The sequence below is a fragment of the Rattus norvegicus genome, chromosome 5, assembly GCF_036323735.1.
Source record: "Rattus norvegicus strain BN/NHsdMcwi chromosome 5, GRCr8, whole genome shotgun sequence".
In the NCBI taxonomy this organism is placed as follows: domain Eukaryota; kingdom Metazoa; phylum Chordata; class Mammalia; order Rodentia; family Muridae; genus Rattus; species Rattus norvegicus.
This window is the reverse complement of record NC_086023.1, coordinates 38,874,797-38,892,406: the sequence shown is the minus strand read 5'-3', so window position 1 is coordinate 38,892,406 and position 17,610 is coordinate 38,874,797. Positions and strand designations below refer to the sequence as shown.

The following is a 17,610-nucleotide window of genomic DNA, read 5'->3' as shown; positions in this document are numbered from 1 at the left end:
TGCTTCCTGATTACCTCTCCACACACACTCCCATTCAGTCTGCACTCTCCTCCCTCTCCTTTGCCTCTATGAGGGTACTCCCCTTCCACCCACCCACTGCCACCCCACTGCTCCAGAATAACCCTACACTAGGGCATCAAACCTCCACATGACCAAAGGCTTTTCATCACCTACTGTCAGCTAACATGTGACTAGTGTCGCTCTATTTCCCACTGTAAACAATTAAAATGTTTGCAGGGTTCTCCTCAGGAGGAAGAGTGCAGGGGTGTCATCAACACTGTGTTAAAAGGAATGACGCCAGGCAGATCTACAAACAAACATAAAACCATAAACCCTCCTTAAAGACACCAATGAGTTATGAGCACAATTTTTAAAAAGTACTAAATCAAGGAGGACAAACTGGTAGGAGAACCATTCTGGAGACTGAGCTCAAGTGGCTCATAAGGCAGTCTTTGTACATACACTTTGTAAATGTATTTGAATCCTTTCTCCTGGTGGCTATCATTAACAGAGTAGAAGCTAAGAACTGGTAAGGAATGACCTCAAGAACTGGTAGCCAGAAAATGTCAAATATCCACCCAGATAGAATATCGTGGGTTAACAATGTCTATTAAAATCTTGTAACAATGACTATAAAATAGAGCCGTAACTACAGAGTCAGTAATTTCATGCTAGAACATATTTACTTCAGCCCCAGATAAAAATATAATAGACAAAAATGAAGCACAATAATGAAGAACAGAAAGGAATAAAAGGAAAAAGAGTTTGTCTTAGTTTTCCTGATTCTGTGGATTAAAGCAAAGAGAACAAAAACAAATCAAGAGAGAATTTGTTTATTTTGGATCACAGTCCAACTGTGTAGTCCTTCGTGAGAGGTGAGAAGTTGAAACAACTGGTCCCATCGTGCTCCAATCTGAAGACAAAAGCAATAGATGCCCATGATTAGCTTGCTTTTGCCTTTTTATTTAGTCCCGAATCCCAACCCATATAAAATAATGCCACACACAATTAACAATTAAGCCCTTTTTTCCTACATGATCTAGATAATTTTTAACAGGTTTGTTTGGAGCCTTGTCTTGTAAGTGATTCTAGATCCTGTCAAGTTGATGATGGACAGCAACCATCACAAAATATGTTTATTAGTAGAACACTTTATGATAAATTACTTTCCTTTTCTTTTTAACAAAAATGAGTGTATGTCTTAGTCAGGGTTTCTATTCCTGCACAAAACAGCAGGACCAGGAAGCAAGTTGGGGAGGAAAGGCTTTATTCAGCTTACACTTCCACATTTCTGTTCATCATCAAAGGAAGTCAGGACTGGAACTCAAACAGGTCACAAAGTAGGATCTGATGTAGAGGCCATGGTAGGATGTTACTTAGTGGCTTGCTTTCCCTGGTTTATAGGTTCAGGGGTTGAGCCCATTATCATTAAGGCGGGAACATGGCAGCATCCAGGCAGGCAGCCTGGTGCAGGAAGAGCTGAGAGTTCTACATCTTCATCTGGAGGCTGCTAGTAGAACACTTACTTCCAGGCATTTAGGACAAAGGTATAAAAGCCCACACCCACAGTGACACACCTACTCCAACAAAACCACATCTCCTAATAGTGCCACTCCCTGGTTTATGCATATATAAACCATCACAGTGGGAGAGGCATTATTTTCAGGCTACCTAGGCTGTCATCCTTGTTCTCTCCTGTCCTCCATGAGTCTGCAATAGAGCTTGTCTCTATCTTATTGCTCGTTATGTTTGTGCTTTACATTAACACTTCCACAGAAGTATAGTTTATGTGCTGTGTATGCTAGTTTAAATACGTATGGTCCCCATAGAGTCATGTGTTTCAATGCTTGACCTATGGGGGGGACTTGCACTATTAGGAGGTATGTCCTTGTTGGAGTAGATGTTGTCTTTTTGGAGGAAGTGTGTCACTGTAGGGGCAGGCCTAGAGGTCTCCTATGCTTAAGCTGTGACCACTGTGGTAAGTCTCCTTCTGCTGCCTGTGGATTAAGATGTAGATCTCTTGGTTCCTTCAGCACTGTATCTGCTTGCACACTGCATGCATCCCACCATGATGATAATGATCCAAAGCTCTGAATGATAAGCTAGCCTAATTAAATGTCATCCTTATATGAGTTGCTACAGCCATGGCTTCTCTTCACAGCAATAAAACCCACAGCGTAAAAAGGCTCCCATCTTCTACACTGTTCTCAACATTATCTTCCAAACTCCTACTGAGCATCCCACTTTGCTCCTTATACCCAATGGATCTTCTAGCCCAACCAGTCCTACCAAAGACATGGTCAGGATGTCACAGGACTACCCAACTCCTGGTATCAATTTGTCCTAGTCAGTACTTCTATTGCTGTAAAGAAAACCATGACCAAGAGTAAGTTGAGGAGGAAAGGATTTTTCAGCTTTCACTTCCACATTGCTGTTCATCATCAAAGGAAGTCAGGACTGGAACTCGTACAAGGCAGGAACCTGGAAGGAAAAGCTGATATAGAGGCCATGGAGGGGTGTTGTTTACTGGCTCACTAATTTGAAAATTCCTTACAGTTGGACCTCATGGAGGCATTTCCTCAACTGAGGCTACTTTCTCTGTGAGAACTCCAGCTTGTCAAGTTGAACAATAAAACCAATTATTATAGGTGGGATGGCTCACTTTAACTGTGTGTGGCACCATTTCTTGGGCCGCAGTCCTAGATATAATAGAAAAGAGAACAGCTTCTGACCACTGGGCACTTAGATAGGCAAATGTATTACTAGTTCTTATAGGTGATTTTTTGGAACACTAAAATTTGACAACTACCACAGCAATCCTGGGGTCCTTTCATCTAACTTGTTTCACTTCACTTCTTTATTAGATCTTGGATGAATATTAGGATCTCATTATTCAGAGGAAAGAAAGAAATCCATTGAAATTAATGTTGTACCTGGAGCTTCTGCCAGCTCCAGAGGTATATGGATGTAATGGACTTCCTTCTGCACTGTAAGAACCCTCATGGACACAGTTTTATTCAAGATAGAAAACACTTGCTAAATATCCAAAAAAGTTTTGGTTAATTTTGTGGTTATACTCATTTACAATATTCCCACATTCCCTTCCTCCCTTGCAATCCTCTTCTATATCCCCCTATTCTCCTTTAAATTCGTAGCCTCATATCTAATTAATATAAAGCAAAGAAGTAATGGGCAAGAAAAGTACACCAACGTGTGAAGCAAACTGGCTTTCAATTCCTGTGAACTCAGGAAAGTTGCTCCAATTTAGGGAGCTCAGTGTCTTCAGAAATAATTTTCTCCCTCATGTGGTAATGAGAACAAATTGAACAAGATGTGCAATTTATTTGAAAAAAATGAAATATGGCATTTGTTCTTTTTAATTATCTATTAGTTAATCCTTTGATAATTTCATAAAGTATATTTTGAGCATGTTTGCAGCTATTTCTTCCCTATGTCAGCTACTCTTGTCATTATACTTTAGAGGAAGAAATGTTGGGTTAGAATTGTGTGAAGAATAATTTGCAGCATGCTGTTGCTCTGTTCCACCATCAAGTAGGAAAGTTTAAGTTTTGCAACCAGGACATTTATTTTGAGAGAATATTGTCAATGGGAAGTGGATGTATGAGTGCATCTCCAGAAGTGGCACACTAGTAAATTGTTCATAGCAAGTATATTTAAAAAAGCAGAGTCTGACTATTTTTGAAATTTTTGTCATAGAAGCAAAGGTCACAAGTATGTGTTATTCGCTGTTCAGGAATGTAATGAGCTCACATGTGCTATGCACTGACTAATGTGTTTCCATCAGAACTCAGAGCACTGTGTTCTTCCCATACACAACCACTACAGGGGATTTATTATCATTTTCTGTCTCTTTGTCCCTGCCTTTTGTTTCAGAAATAATGTGTTGCTTTCCTTTGACAGTATAAAAGAGTTACAGGAATTTTAAAGTGGATTGCTACACTAAGACAGAGAAATGAGTACCAAGGGAGAATGCTATGACTCTGATGGAAGGAGATGTGGTTTGACTACAAATGTCAATGCAGCTTTAATGGGGGAAATAAAGGAAAAGGTACTGGAGCAGTCTAGTCAAAATTACATGTCTCCAGGGCAGAGGAAATACCAATGCAGGAAATGTTCCTGCAGAGAAAAGCAGAAGTAGCAGGTGTGGGGAATGTTAGAGTATCAGTCATGAAGGGGACAGATCGTGGAGCTGAACAGACAAGGGTATAGGATCCTTGCCATGGCTGTAGTAAGGATAGTCTTATATTGACATCCTCTTATCCACAGGTTTGTACACACACACACACACACACACACACACACACACACACACACACACACACACCTGTATTACGGCATCTTTTCCCAAGGAAATAGCATGCTTTTTTCTACAAGCAGTGAGATAATGACCTGGTGAATGGGATGGATGTGAAGCTCTGGACTTGTCTTCTGGGACCAGGACTGCAGAGGTTACTTATTCATTGAGCCAGGACTCTCAAAGGCCACTATTGCTCGCTTGATACCTATAGAGCCCAAGAAACAATTCCCTCATAAAATAGGTTCTTTCAGATCTGTCTTTTATGGCTCTCTCCTTTATACTTACTCATATTACGCCTTCTTTATTGACAAATGCAGTATTTCTAGATGAGAATGCTTGATTTATTTCATGGAGGAAGGTTCAGGGAATCATTTATTTCAAACCTACAAAAAGTAACATGGGGATGAAAGTAGAAAACGGAAGCTAGGCAGAAATAGAAGCAATTGTGTTTCCAACTGAAATCAAATCAACAAGGCAATTTTGCATGTGGACACAGCTCAGAGGTTGAGGGAAAAAAGATGACATTCTAGGATCAGGGCAGAGGAGCAGAGCCTAGAAAATTAACTAACTAATTAACTAACTGTATGTGTGTGTGTGTGTGTGTGTGTGTGTGTGTGTGTGTGTGTGTATGTATATGGCCTGAAATGTGTGAGTTGTGAATTGTAAAGGCCACAATAGAAGCATCCCCCCTTTTTAAAAAGTACCAAAATATCCAGAAATATCTTCTCATATATCCAACAAAATATGGAACCACATAACACATTTATAGAATGGATCTGCTTTATAAGTGGTGGCTTTGCACACACACACTGTCCTACCAGCCTATTAAATCCTTTATAATGTCTAATATTCTCTCCCCCGAGAGAAAGTATCTTCGCTGTTTCTCTTTATTCAAATATATTACAGGGCCTGGAGTTTTTGTTAAGAGTTTCCATCTCTCTGCAAATGCTTCTAGATGTATAATTTTTGTTCCTTCACAAAGCTTTGCTCCAACGAAGGATAATTATCTCATCATCTTTTTTTGTCTTCCTTTTCATTACCCTTTAAAAATTTTGTGCTAAAAAGTGTTCTGATATCTACGTTTTATGTCTCTATAAAAAAAGGCAGTCAAGCAATAGAAGGCACCTTTGAAAACCACCACTCAATGAGCTTCACATAAAGCTTTATTGTCCCAAGGCCATGTTTAAAGCAATGGGATGGACATAAGGCTCTTGGTGGCCCAGCTTCCTCAAGAAAGGGGGCAGTAAGGGCCTTGGTAACCCTTGCCCAGGGTGCACCCTGTAGAGCCTTTGTGTCTACATGGGGGGGGTGGAGGGAGGTGGAGGTATGCTAATGGTACATTCACAAGAAGTTTGGTAACAGATGAACTTGAACAATCCAATAGCTATTCCGGCTTTCATATGGTGACTCTGGAACCTTTGGGATGAAAACGTCAGCACATAAGTTCACATTGTTTTCTATCTCTTGGGGTCACCATAGGTCTTTATTGCTAAGTTTCCTTTTCACTTGGGCACAGTAAAATCAACCAGGTACCCAAACCTCTGGGTTTGTCTAGTTAATTAGCTGCACATAAGCATTTAGTAGGATAATACGGAAATGCTTGCATGTGAGCTAGACTTCTCTTTTTATCCCTCTTTGTGTAAGTGGAGAAAGTAATAGTCATGATTACTTGCTTGGAAAAAAGTCTTAAAGTCTCTTTATAAATAAGTATTGAAAGAATTTGAATTACATGTACTGAGCAGAGTAAAATATTAGAAGAAAAGCAACCAAAATTACAGCTGAATGCTTGCCACACTCTTCTTATAGGACATGCAGAACCTGTGCTAAGGAGCCTTGTGTCAGGGTTTGTCAATGAGAAACAGCACAGCATCATACTTTATGTTAACTTTGAAGTAGACTTTCTGGGTGTAAGTCATAAATCTCCACTCCCTAGCTTTCTGATCCAAGATTAGCTGTTTAATCAAAAAGGAAACGATTTTGTGGCTCTCACTCACAAATGAAAAGTGAACACAAATGAAAAATGAACTTCAGCTAATTCCTCAGGATAAACATAAGGTCCCAAATCACCTCTGCTGTTGTTTTGAATACTAGTTACTCTCTACTCTATTCTACTAAAGATCTAGAATGGAGATCCTGTGTCCCCAGCCATTTCTTTTGTATTAGCCAATTCTGCAACTCATCACTGGACACTCTCCAACAAATTAGTTGTGTAATTTGTATGACAGTATCTCAGGATTCTTACTGGTATGTATCCAACTGTGGCCAGAAACTGAACTGTGGACATGGTGGCAACAGCCTTTCCTATCCACCAAGGACAAAAAAAACCCTGCTGTGTATTATTGTCATCTATCCTATTACCTTACATGCCAATTCTGCGTTTCTCTTTACTTATCAAGAGCTGTGTCATACCTTACTAACCATGACTATAATGGTCCAGACTGTTCCACTGTTTGGTTTTCTGTCACATAGTGTGCACAACTTGGTTGCATCCTACCTCATTAGTTCTGTCCTTGTCTTTATTTTGCATGTGGTACCCTCATCATAAACCAGTGAAGACCCAGTTGTATTTACCCTTTCCCCAACCAGGTGACAGGAGCAATGAGAGGATTATTTGTGATTGTGACAGTGAAATCCATGACGCATAGGATATGTGTTTGTCATTTATACCAATCATGCAACAGAACACAGCATGAGTTATGTTTAATTTTAGAAAAATATGTATGGGATGATTTTCATTTATTTTATTGAAAACATATTTTTTACAGCATAGGCATGCTAAGGAATGCTAAAAACCAATCATTCACATATTTGTTTAGCAGGAATGTACTTTGTTCACTATGTTTAGGCATCCTTCTGTATTTCAAAATAGGTATTAGGTTATTAACAATGCATATTTTGAGCTTAAAGTTAGTATTTGTTTTGTAAGTGTGGTTTATTTGAACTTAGGAGGCATGCGCGTTCCACAGGTAATATTAGCAGAACTTCAGAGGGTGGCAAGAAGGAAATGAACCAAGAAGACAAGTTAAGAATCCAAAGATTCATTCTGAGAGAAGAGATTTGCATCGAAATAGTCTAATTATCCTGGTAAGAAGGAAAAAGGAATGGGTTTTAGAGTGATTCCAGAGGTCAACTTGAGAGATTTAGCGACTGATCTCAAAGTGTTTTAGCTTGAGTGCTCAGAGGATTGTTAATGCATTAAGTGCTTTATGCGATATGGGTGTGGCAGGTCTGAGAAATGATGCTAAGTCCAGGTTAATTAGAAAAGCAATAGGTTCTGGGTTGAATCTGTGTAGTACAAATAAAAGTGTCATTTTAGGTAACGAATCACAGCTCAAGATAAAAAAAAATAAAGTTTGGGAAACTGTCGGTGACCCATTAAAGCTTAATAAAAGACAAAGTTATCTAAGACAAATTGAACAAGAAAGAAACATTTACAGGACAAGGGAAACATTTCAATATTTAAGGTGCAAAATACAAGGGACCAGAGAAGGAGACTGAGTAAACGAGATAAGAGGAGATTCAGGTGAGAATGGTGGAGTGTGCACTCTCAGAGAGGTTATGAACAGGAAATATATATCCCAGGAAGGGAAACAGGCCTTAATATGTATGACATGTTCAGCTCAAATGTGAAGAGACATAAATATTGATTAATTTGCTACTTGTTTACCTCATGGCCACATTATGTAGTTTTGAAAGGAAAATGTTTCTTACTGCTAAATATCTGCTATTCATGTACCAACTGTAATAGGCATTTGCAATATTTTCCCATGCTATTTCAAAGAGGTGCTCAAGTTAAGCTTGAGAGACAGTTTCATTTCCAGTATGTCAATCTCAGGTAGAGAAGAGCATCATCTTCCTCACTTGCCTTTGATTTCCAACACTGAGTCCTTGACCTAGGGCAATGTGGAAAAGTAATAACGTTTATTGCAGTTTCCTAAATGCACATGGAGAAAATTTCTAACACTCCCGGTGGATTAGAAAGGTGAGAATGCCATTATTACTCTTCCTAAGGCAGTTTTCCTGCTATCCCTATTACTATTTGAACTGCTTCAAGGTTTTCTAACCAGAAACCGGCAGCATTTGTTGTGGATCCTTTGCTGTTGTGGTTTGTTGTTTCTTATTGTCTCTGAAGGAAAACTGCAAACTAAAAAATGCTAGAAATGAAGAGATAGAATAGTTACAATGAGGATTATATACATACACATCAAATAGTTCCCTGGTGTTGCTTAGATAGCTCACAGTGGAATAAAAGGAAAACAGACACACTTACAGAATTGATAATCTCATCCAGACCAAGTCTTCCTCACAAGAGTAGGCTTTTGTCACATTTTAATTTTTCTTTCTTTCAAGGAGAACCCTGACTGTGATGGAATCCTAATTAGAGCCCACATTAATCAAAATAGGGACCTCAGCACTTAAATTCCTCCCCATAATGTTAATTATCCTCATTGTCAAGATGAGCTGGCTTCTTCCACAGTTCAAAAAGCCACTGGTGTGGTGTATCTTAAGTAGAGAGGGATCAGCAATGTTTCTGTGTTGAGCTTCCAAAACTGAGGCAGGCATGCATGGGGATCACATAGCAACTGGGGAGTCGGCTTCCTTGGGCACATAACATAGATGCATTTAGCCAAGTTAGTCAGCCACCACCCTCACCACCTGCATCAAACTGCCTATGGATCGCTTTGCTTTAATCAACAAGAGACAGGTTTTGTGTTTCTTTGCAATGTACCATTTCTATTCAGAGACTTTTAGAGATTTGTCCTGAAACAGAGACCCAGTCTGCTCTGGACTAATTTGTCAGTGCATTTGCAGCAAGTTAAACTGGCTCCTCTCGATGAACTATTTGAGAGAATTTGCTATTTACCTCCTATGCCTGTACATTTTTGGGCATTCATGTGGATAAAGCGAATGAATCATAGAAAGGGACGTACACAGTGAGGAAAAGCTTACATGACCCATCCGTCAAACAAAACAGTGGGAAACTGCAAACTATCCTCATAGCAACCAGCTTCTCCTTGTCTTGAGCTGCATAAAGAGACCCTCCAAACAATAATTGAAGCCTCTCTGTACTCTCTTAGTTGAATGCTGCTTCTTCTGACTGTGTATGCATAACATGTGCTTGTATTTTGCTCCTAATAAAATTTCCTGCTGTGTTGCTGCCTGTGTACATCATTTCCAGTCTTTTGAATAAAGAACCAAGAATCTGGAAATACCAAAGCAGCTCCTCAGCATATGTAACAAACTAGATTGAGCATGCCGAGGAACTGAAATTGTATCCACTTCCTTTGTAATCAAGGAGCTGCTCTCTGAAACAGAGTAGCACTGCTTTTGGACGGTGTTGGGAGGGAATAACCCTGAGAAAGGAAGTACACTGAAGCCAGGAGAAATGAGTCAATTTGCATTCTTCTACATGCTGAACTCCAGGTGAACCAGCACCATTTGTTGAAAATACTATCTTTTTTCCACTGGATGGTTTTAGCTCCTTTGTCAAATAGCAAGTAACCATAGGTATATGGTTTCATTTCTGGGTCTTCAATTCTATTCCACTGATTTACCTCCTTTTCTCTGCACCAATATCGTACAGTTTTTAATCACTATCGTTCTGTAACTCTGCTTGAGACCAAGGATGGTGATTTCCACAGAAGTCCTTTTATTGTTAAGAATAGTTTGCACTATCCTGTTTTTTGTTTTTTGTTTTTGTTATTCCAAACGAATTTACAAATTGCTCTTTCTAATTCTATGAAGAATTGAGTTGTAATTTTGATGGGGATTGCATTGAATTTGTAGGTTGATTTTGGCAAAATGGCCATTTTTACTATATTAATCCTGCCAATCCATGAACATGGGAAGCCTTTCCATCTTCTGAGATCTTCTTCAAATTCTTTCTTCAGAGGAGTGTCATTTCCATAATTTTTTCTCAGCCTCTTCATACTTTGAGTAGCAGAAGACTGCTAATTTGTTTGAGTTAATTTTATACCCAGCCACTTTGCTGAAGGTATTTATCAGGCGAAGTAGTTCTCTGGTCAAAGTTTTGGGGACACTTAAGTATACTATCCTATCATCTGCAAATTGTGATATTTTGACTTTTTTCTTTCCAATTTGTATTTTTTGATCTCCTTTTGTTGTCTGATTGCTCTTGTTAGGGCTTTTAGTACCGTATTGAATAAGTAGGGAGAGAGTAGACAGCCTTGTCTAGTCCCTGATTTTAGTGGGATTGCTTCAAATTTCTCTCCATTTAGTTTAAAGTTGTCTAGTTTGCTTTATATTGCTTTTACTATGTTTAAGTATGGGTCTTAAATTCCTGATCTTTCCAGGACTTTTATCATGAAGAGGTGTTGAATTTAGTCAAATGCCTTCTCAGCATCTAATGAAATGATCATGTGTTTTTTTTTCCTTTGAGTTTGTTTACATAGTGTATTACATTGATGGAACCATCCCTGTATACCTGAGATGAGTCCTACTTGAACATGATGGACGATTGTTTTGATGTGATTCAGTTTGCAAGAATTTTATTGAGTATTTCTGCATTGATATTCACAAGGGAAATTGGTCTGAAGTTCTCTTTCTTTGTTCAGTTGTTATGTCATTTAGATATAAGCATAATTGTGGCTTCATAGAAGGTATTGGGTAGTGCTCTGTCTGTTTCTATTTTGTGTAACAATTTGGACAGTATTGGTTTGAGGTCCTCTAAGAAGGTCTGATAGAATTCTGCACTAAACCCATCTGCTCCTTGGCTCTTTTCCTTAGGAGACTTTTAATAACTGCTGCTATTTCTTTAGGAGTTATGGTGTTATTTAAATGGTTTATTTGTTCCTGATTTAACTTTGGTACCTGGTATTTGTCTAGAAAATTGTCCATTTCTCCATATATTCCAGTTTTGTTGAATATAGGCTTTTGTAGTAGGATCTGATGATTTTTTAAAATTTCTTCAGATTCTGTTGTTGTGTCTCCCATTTCATTTCCGATTTTGTTAATTTGGATACACTTTCTGTGACCTCTGGATAAGGGTTTATCTATCTTGTTGATTTTCTCAAAGAACCACCTCCTGGTTTTGTTGATTCTTTAAATAGTCCTTTGTGCTTCTGCTTGGTTGATTTCAGCCCTGAGTTTGATTATTTCCTGCCTTCTACTCCTCTTGGGTGTATTTGCTTCTTTTTTTTTCTAGAGCTTTTAGGTGTACTGTCAAGCTGCTAACATATGCTCTCTCCTGTTTCTTTTTGCAGGCACTCAGAGCTATGAGTTTTCCTCTTAGCACAGCTTTCATTGTGTCCCATAAGTTTGGGAATGTTGTATCTTCATTTTCATTAAATTCTAAGAAGTCTTTAATTTCTTTCTTTATTTCTTCCTTGACCAAGTTGTCACTGAGTAGAGCATTGTTCAACTTCCATGTATATGTGGGCTTTCTGTCATTATTGTTGTTATTGAAGACCAGTCTTAGTATGTGATGATCTGATAAGATGCATGGGATTATTTCTATCTTCCTGTATCTGTTGAGGCCTGTTTTGTGACCGATTATATGGTCAGTTTTGAAGAAGATACCATGAGGTGCAAAAGAAAAAGGTATATTCTTTTGCTTTAGGATGAAATGTTCTATAAATATCTATTAAATCCATTTGGCTCATAACTTCTGTTAGTTTCTTTATGTCTTTGTTTAATTTCTGTTTCCATGATCTCTCCATTGAAGAAGGTGAGGTGTTGAAGTCTCTCACTATTATTTTGTGGGGTTCAATTTGTGCTTTGAGCTTTAGTAAGGTTTCTTTTATGAATGTAGAATGTTGCAGCATAGATATTTAGGATCGAAATTCATCTTCTGCTTGGAGTAGAACAGTTGATCTTAGTTGTGCTCTCAGGTGTGTAGACACTCCTGGTGACTGGCTTTTGGCTCTTGGTAACAGGCAGAAACAGGAGGGGTCCTGTGCCTGACTTCTCTTATTTCCCTAGGTCCAGAGGGCACACAGGGCACTAGGCGGGTTCCTCTTGGGTCAGGAATGTGGACAGAAGTAGTTGCCTCCTCTGAACTTTCAAGATTGTCCGCACTTCTGAGGATTACTTCTTTCTTTGACTTTAAGTTTACCCACATGAATATCCAAGGTATATTTGTGTGCCATAAAGTGATTTACTCATAATACACATTAAATAAAAACTTTAGCTTAAGTTGTAATATATATATATATATATATATTACAGGTGTGATTGACTTCATCAACTATCTTTCATACAGCATACAGGAATGTGGCTGAAAATGAAAGAAAACTCTAAATGTCTCTGGAAGCTTTTGCATTACAAGACTCTCATACACTTTGGTTCTATCTGGATGAAAGAAGTTTTTTTAAGTCAAATTCTTCTATGGATAACTTCTTAGGCTTAATTTTTTAAAGTGATGACAAAAAATAGTATATGTGCACTGTGTGGATGCAAAAACAGAACCCAGGTCATTGCAAAAGCAATGGGTGACCTTAAATGCTGAGTCAGCATTCCAGCCTCTAAACACAGCATATTTAAGAGATGTTCTTACCTGAACCCCCAGTGAACTAGATTGTTGGGGGAGGGCGGCAATGGGGGGAGGATGGGGAGGGGAACACCCATAAAGGAGGGGAGAGGGAGGGATTAGGGGAATGTTTGCCCGGAAAACGGGAAAGGGAATAACACTTGAAATGTAAATAAGAAATACTCAAGTTAATAAAAAAAAAAAGAGAGATGTCCTTACCTTTTATTTTAATTATGTTCTTCAATTATAGCAAATATCAATGAGGCAATCAATAAGCCCACTGTTTGCTTAATATACACTACAAAACTGACACATACCTTGTGACCTTCGGAGCTAAAGTTGTCATATCATCTTTTTATGAGACTCTTATTAAAAAATGGAGTAACAGTTACTATGTAAATTTGTTGTCAAGAGAGTACCAGAACAAAAAGGTCCACTTTCTTACCCAACACCATGTCTCTTAGAAATGTCCCTGGGCAAATCAAACATCACTTTTATTTAATGTTTAATATGTGTTTCTGAATTTGGAGAAAAACATTTAACACATATTAATAATTTTAAAACAGAATACTTTCTGTCATGTATTTTTCTCATATGAATATAGGAACAGTATTCACAAAATCTTATTTGATATATCAATTAGTGTAGGTAGTGTTAAATAAATTGCTACTCAGTATGAAGTTAGGAAGTGCTGTATCATTGTTTGAAGATGTAATGGACATCTCTAACTATTTGATTTCAACCTATCTGATCCTGAATCAGTCAGTTGAAAGACATTAAAGCTAAAGCTGATACTACACTGTTCCTGGGTTCAAACCTGCACTGCCTTGTAGCTTTCCATATAAACATCAATTTGTGTCTTTCATAATAAGAAGACAAATCAGGCTAGTGAGATCAATCGGTGGTAAGAGCACTTTCTGCTTTTACGAAGAATATGGGTCAGTTCCCAACATCTGCATTGTGCCTCACAATCATCTCTAAATCCAGTACCAGGGGCTCCAATGCCCTCTTCTGGCTTTGCACATATGTATTGTACATATGTAGAAACATATTAAAGAAAAGCAAAGTAATCTAAAAAATAATTACTGTCAGCCATATTGGTACACAGCTTTAATTCTAGCACTTAGAAAGCAGGAACGGGTGGATTTCTAAGAGTCTGAAACTGCCTGGTCTACAAAGTAAGTTCTAGACTAGCCACAAGGACATAGTGAAACCTTATCTGAAAATTAATAATAGTAGTAATAAATAAATAATAAAAAAGAAAGAAAAAGAAGAAAGGATGAAGAGGTGGGGGAAGGAAAAAGAAAATGAGGAGGAGGAGGAGAAGGAGGAGAAGATGAAGAAGAAGATGATGAAGAAGAAGAAGAAGAGGAAGAGGAAGAGGAAGAGGAAGAGGAGGAAGAGGAGGAAGAGGAGGAAGAGGAAGAGGAAGAGGAAGAAGAAGAAGAAGAAGAAGAAGAAGAAGAAGAAGAAGAAGAAGAAGAAGAAGAAGAAGAAGAAGAAGAACAATAGATGTCCCATGGGACGGTAGATTCTGAACAGTTTACCAAATTCCATTTCTTCAATGTCTTTCTTAAAATCCAAATCAATAACCAACCATCTTCAATAGCTGTAGGCTATCTGTTAATTCTCAATTAATTTTCTATCCATTGTTCCTCAAGGAAGGTTAAATAATTAATGGCCAGATAATAATTATGTTATCATATCAGCTTCCAATTTTATACATAAATATTAATTATAAACCTAATAATACTAACTCTCTAGAAGTGCTCTCAAAATAATTTCGTGGTTTTCTTTGCACCGTTGACAGATAGTGCAAATTCAGATATACTATAAATAGATTCCATAGGTCAATGGTCAGTGGTTGAGCTAACTTCTCTACACATGGCCTCTGCTTTTTTGCACAGGCCAAGTTTTAATCCTACATGTTCACAACTAAGTTATTTTGTAGGTACCAAGTGTAGAAGTTCTCTGAATTCGTTGCATATAAATTGTCATTTATTCCTAAACAAAACACCAATGGCTTACGCTCTAAGATCAAGAATCGACAAATGGGATCTCATAAAACTGCAAAGCTTCTGTAAGGCAAAGGACACTGTGGTTAGGACAAAACGGCAACCAACAGATTGGGAAAAGATCTTTACCAATCCTACAACAGATAGAGGCCTTATATCCAAAATATACAAAGAACACAACAAGTTAGACCGCAGGGAAACAAATAACCCTATTAAAAAATGGGGTTCAGAGCTAAACAAATAATTCACAGCTGAGGAATGCCAAATGGCTGAGAAACACCTAAAGAAATGTTCAACATCTTTAGTCATAAGGGAAATGCAAATCAAAACAACCCTGAGATTTCACCTCACACCAGTGAGAATGGCTATGATCAAAAACTCAGGGGACAACAGATGCTGGCGAGGATGTGGAGAAAGAGGAACACTCCTCCATTGTTGGTGGGATTGCCAACTGGTACAACCATTCTGGAAATCAGTCTGGAGGATCCTCAGAAAATTGGACATTGAACTGCCTGAGGATCCAGCTATACCTCTCTTGGGCATATACCCAAAAGATGCCCCAACATATAAAAAAGACACGTGCTCCACTATGTTCATTGCAGCCTTATTTATAATAGCCAGAAGCTGGAAAGAACCCAGATGCCCTTCAACAGAGGAATGGATACAGAAAATGTGGTACATCTACACAATGGAATATTACTCAGCTATCAAAAACAACGACTTTATGAAATTCGTAGGCAAATGGTTGGAACTGGAAAACATCATCCTGAGTGAGCTAACCCAATCACAGAAAGACATACATGGTATGTACTCATTGATAAGTGGCTATTAGCCCAAATGCTTGAATTACCCTAGATGCCTAGAACAAATGAAACTCAAGACGGATGATCAAAATGTGAATGCTTCACTCCTTCTTTAAAAGGGGAACAAGAATACCCTTGGCAGGGAATAGAGAGGCAAAGATTAAAAGAGAGACTGAAGGAACACCCATTCAGAGCCTGCCCCACATGTGGCCCATACATATGCAGCCACCCAATTAGACAAGATGGATGAAGCAAAGAAGTGCAGACCGACAGGAGCTGGATGTAGATCGCTCCTGAGAGACACAGCCAGAATACAGCAAATACAGAGGCGAATGCCAGCAGCAAACCACTGAACTGAGAATAGGACCCCCGTTGAAGGAATCAGAGAAAGAACTGGAAGATCTTGAAGGGGCTCGAGACCCCATATGTACAACAATGCTAAGCAACCAGAGCTTCCAGGGACTAAGCCACTACCTAAAGACTATACATGGACTGACCCTGGACTCTGACCTCATAGGTAGCAATGAATATCCTAGTAAGAGCACCAGTGTAAGGAGAAGCCCTGGGCCCTGCTAAGACTGAACCCCCAGTGAACTAGACTGGTGGGGGGAGGGCGGCAATGGGGGGAGGGTCGGGAGGGGAACACCCATAAGGAAGGGGAGGGGGGAGGGGGATGTTTGCCCGAATACCGGGAAAGGGAATAACACTCGAAATGTATATAAGAAATACTCAAGTTAATAAAAAAAAATAAATTGTCATTTAAACAATTTCAATCTTTTTACTCTAATGTTTTTTACTTTCATTATTTCTTACAGAGGCAAATGAGAATGGTGTCCTTTGGATGTGCACTGACATTAACAGACATTACCATTCACTGTAGCAGAGATGAAATTTAAAAGTTCTAAGAAGCATAGAAATAGAGGAAGCAGAAATTTGTCATTCTAGAAGATCCCGAGGAAAGTGGAAAAAACCCTGTGCTGAGAAAAGTTGATTATTATTGATGTCAGATTAGGAAGTACAAGCCTAAGTAAAAAAAAAAAAACAAAACAGCATTTTTGAGCAAAATTAGTGCACTCTTCATTAATCAAAGATATATAGGATAAGGAGAGAGCAGGTTTTGTGGTCTGGTGTATAGGAGAAATTATTCTGCATAGAGAAAAAGAAATATCCAAAAGGAGGCCAAAGAAAAGATGGAGTATATGACTACTTCAAATAAAGTAATGGTAGTAATGCTAACTAACCTCAAGAACACACATTATGAAAATTATAATGAAAATCAGCTGCAGCATTGTTCATCAAGGGACTAACAATGGCCAGTGAGACTGCTTTTGGTGGTATATTTTTTGTTTTCCTTGCTTGTGTGTTTGTTTGTTTTCAGAGTACAGAAGCCAGATTGCAATAGCTTGAATCTGTAATTGTAGATAAACAGGGGCACCTCAAATAGTAAGAAACTTTTGCAAGAAGTTTTACTAAGATAGAGGAAATAAAAAGGGGTTGTGTTAGATATGAGTACACTCTATTATTTCGTAGTGATGTTCAATGAAGCACACAGAGAAACAGCTTCTGCCTTAAAGCTTTCAGCATTTATTTAGAAGCTTAGGAGTTATCATATTAAGATCTGAGACCACTGGCTTGTGGTGGTCCATGAATCTTAAAATGGAGATGCACAAAAATTGCATCATAAGTACTGATCTAATAGCTGGGTACAAAGTGAGAAAACTTTTGTTGAGGTTTCCTTTCCATCTTACCAGATACTGCATATATTATTCAAGTCTCATAAAGCTAGCTTGTTTTACTCTTTCTTTATTATTTATTCAATTTGCGACCTGATCATATCCCCCTTCCTCTTCTCCCAGGATCCTCCTGACATCCTATTCCCCAATCCCCCTCCTTTTCACCTCAGAACAAGGGAGGCTCTCCATGGGTATCAACACATCCTGGCACACCAAATCCCTGCAGGACTAAATGCATGATCTCCCACTGAAG

General features: G+C 38.5%; 1 protein-coding gene across 3 annotated transcripts in view; it reads left to right on the top strand.

Annotated features, from left to right (window-relative positions):
• Positions 1–17,610, top strand: part of Nkain3 (Sodium/potassium transporting ATPase interacting 3) — a 696,335-nt gene that overhangs the window by 214,504 nt on the left and 464,221 nt on the right. The gene's annotated exons all lie outside the window — the stretch shown is intronic.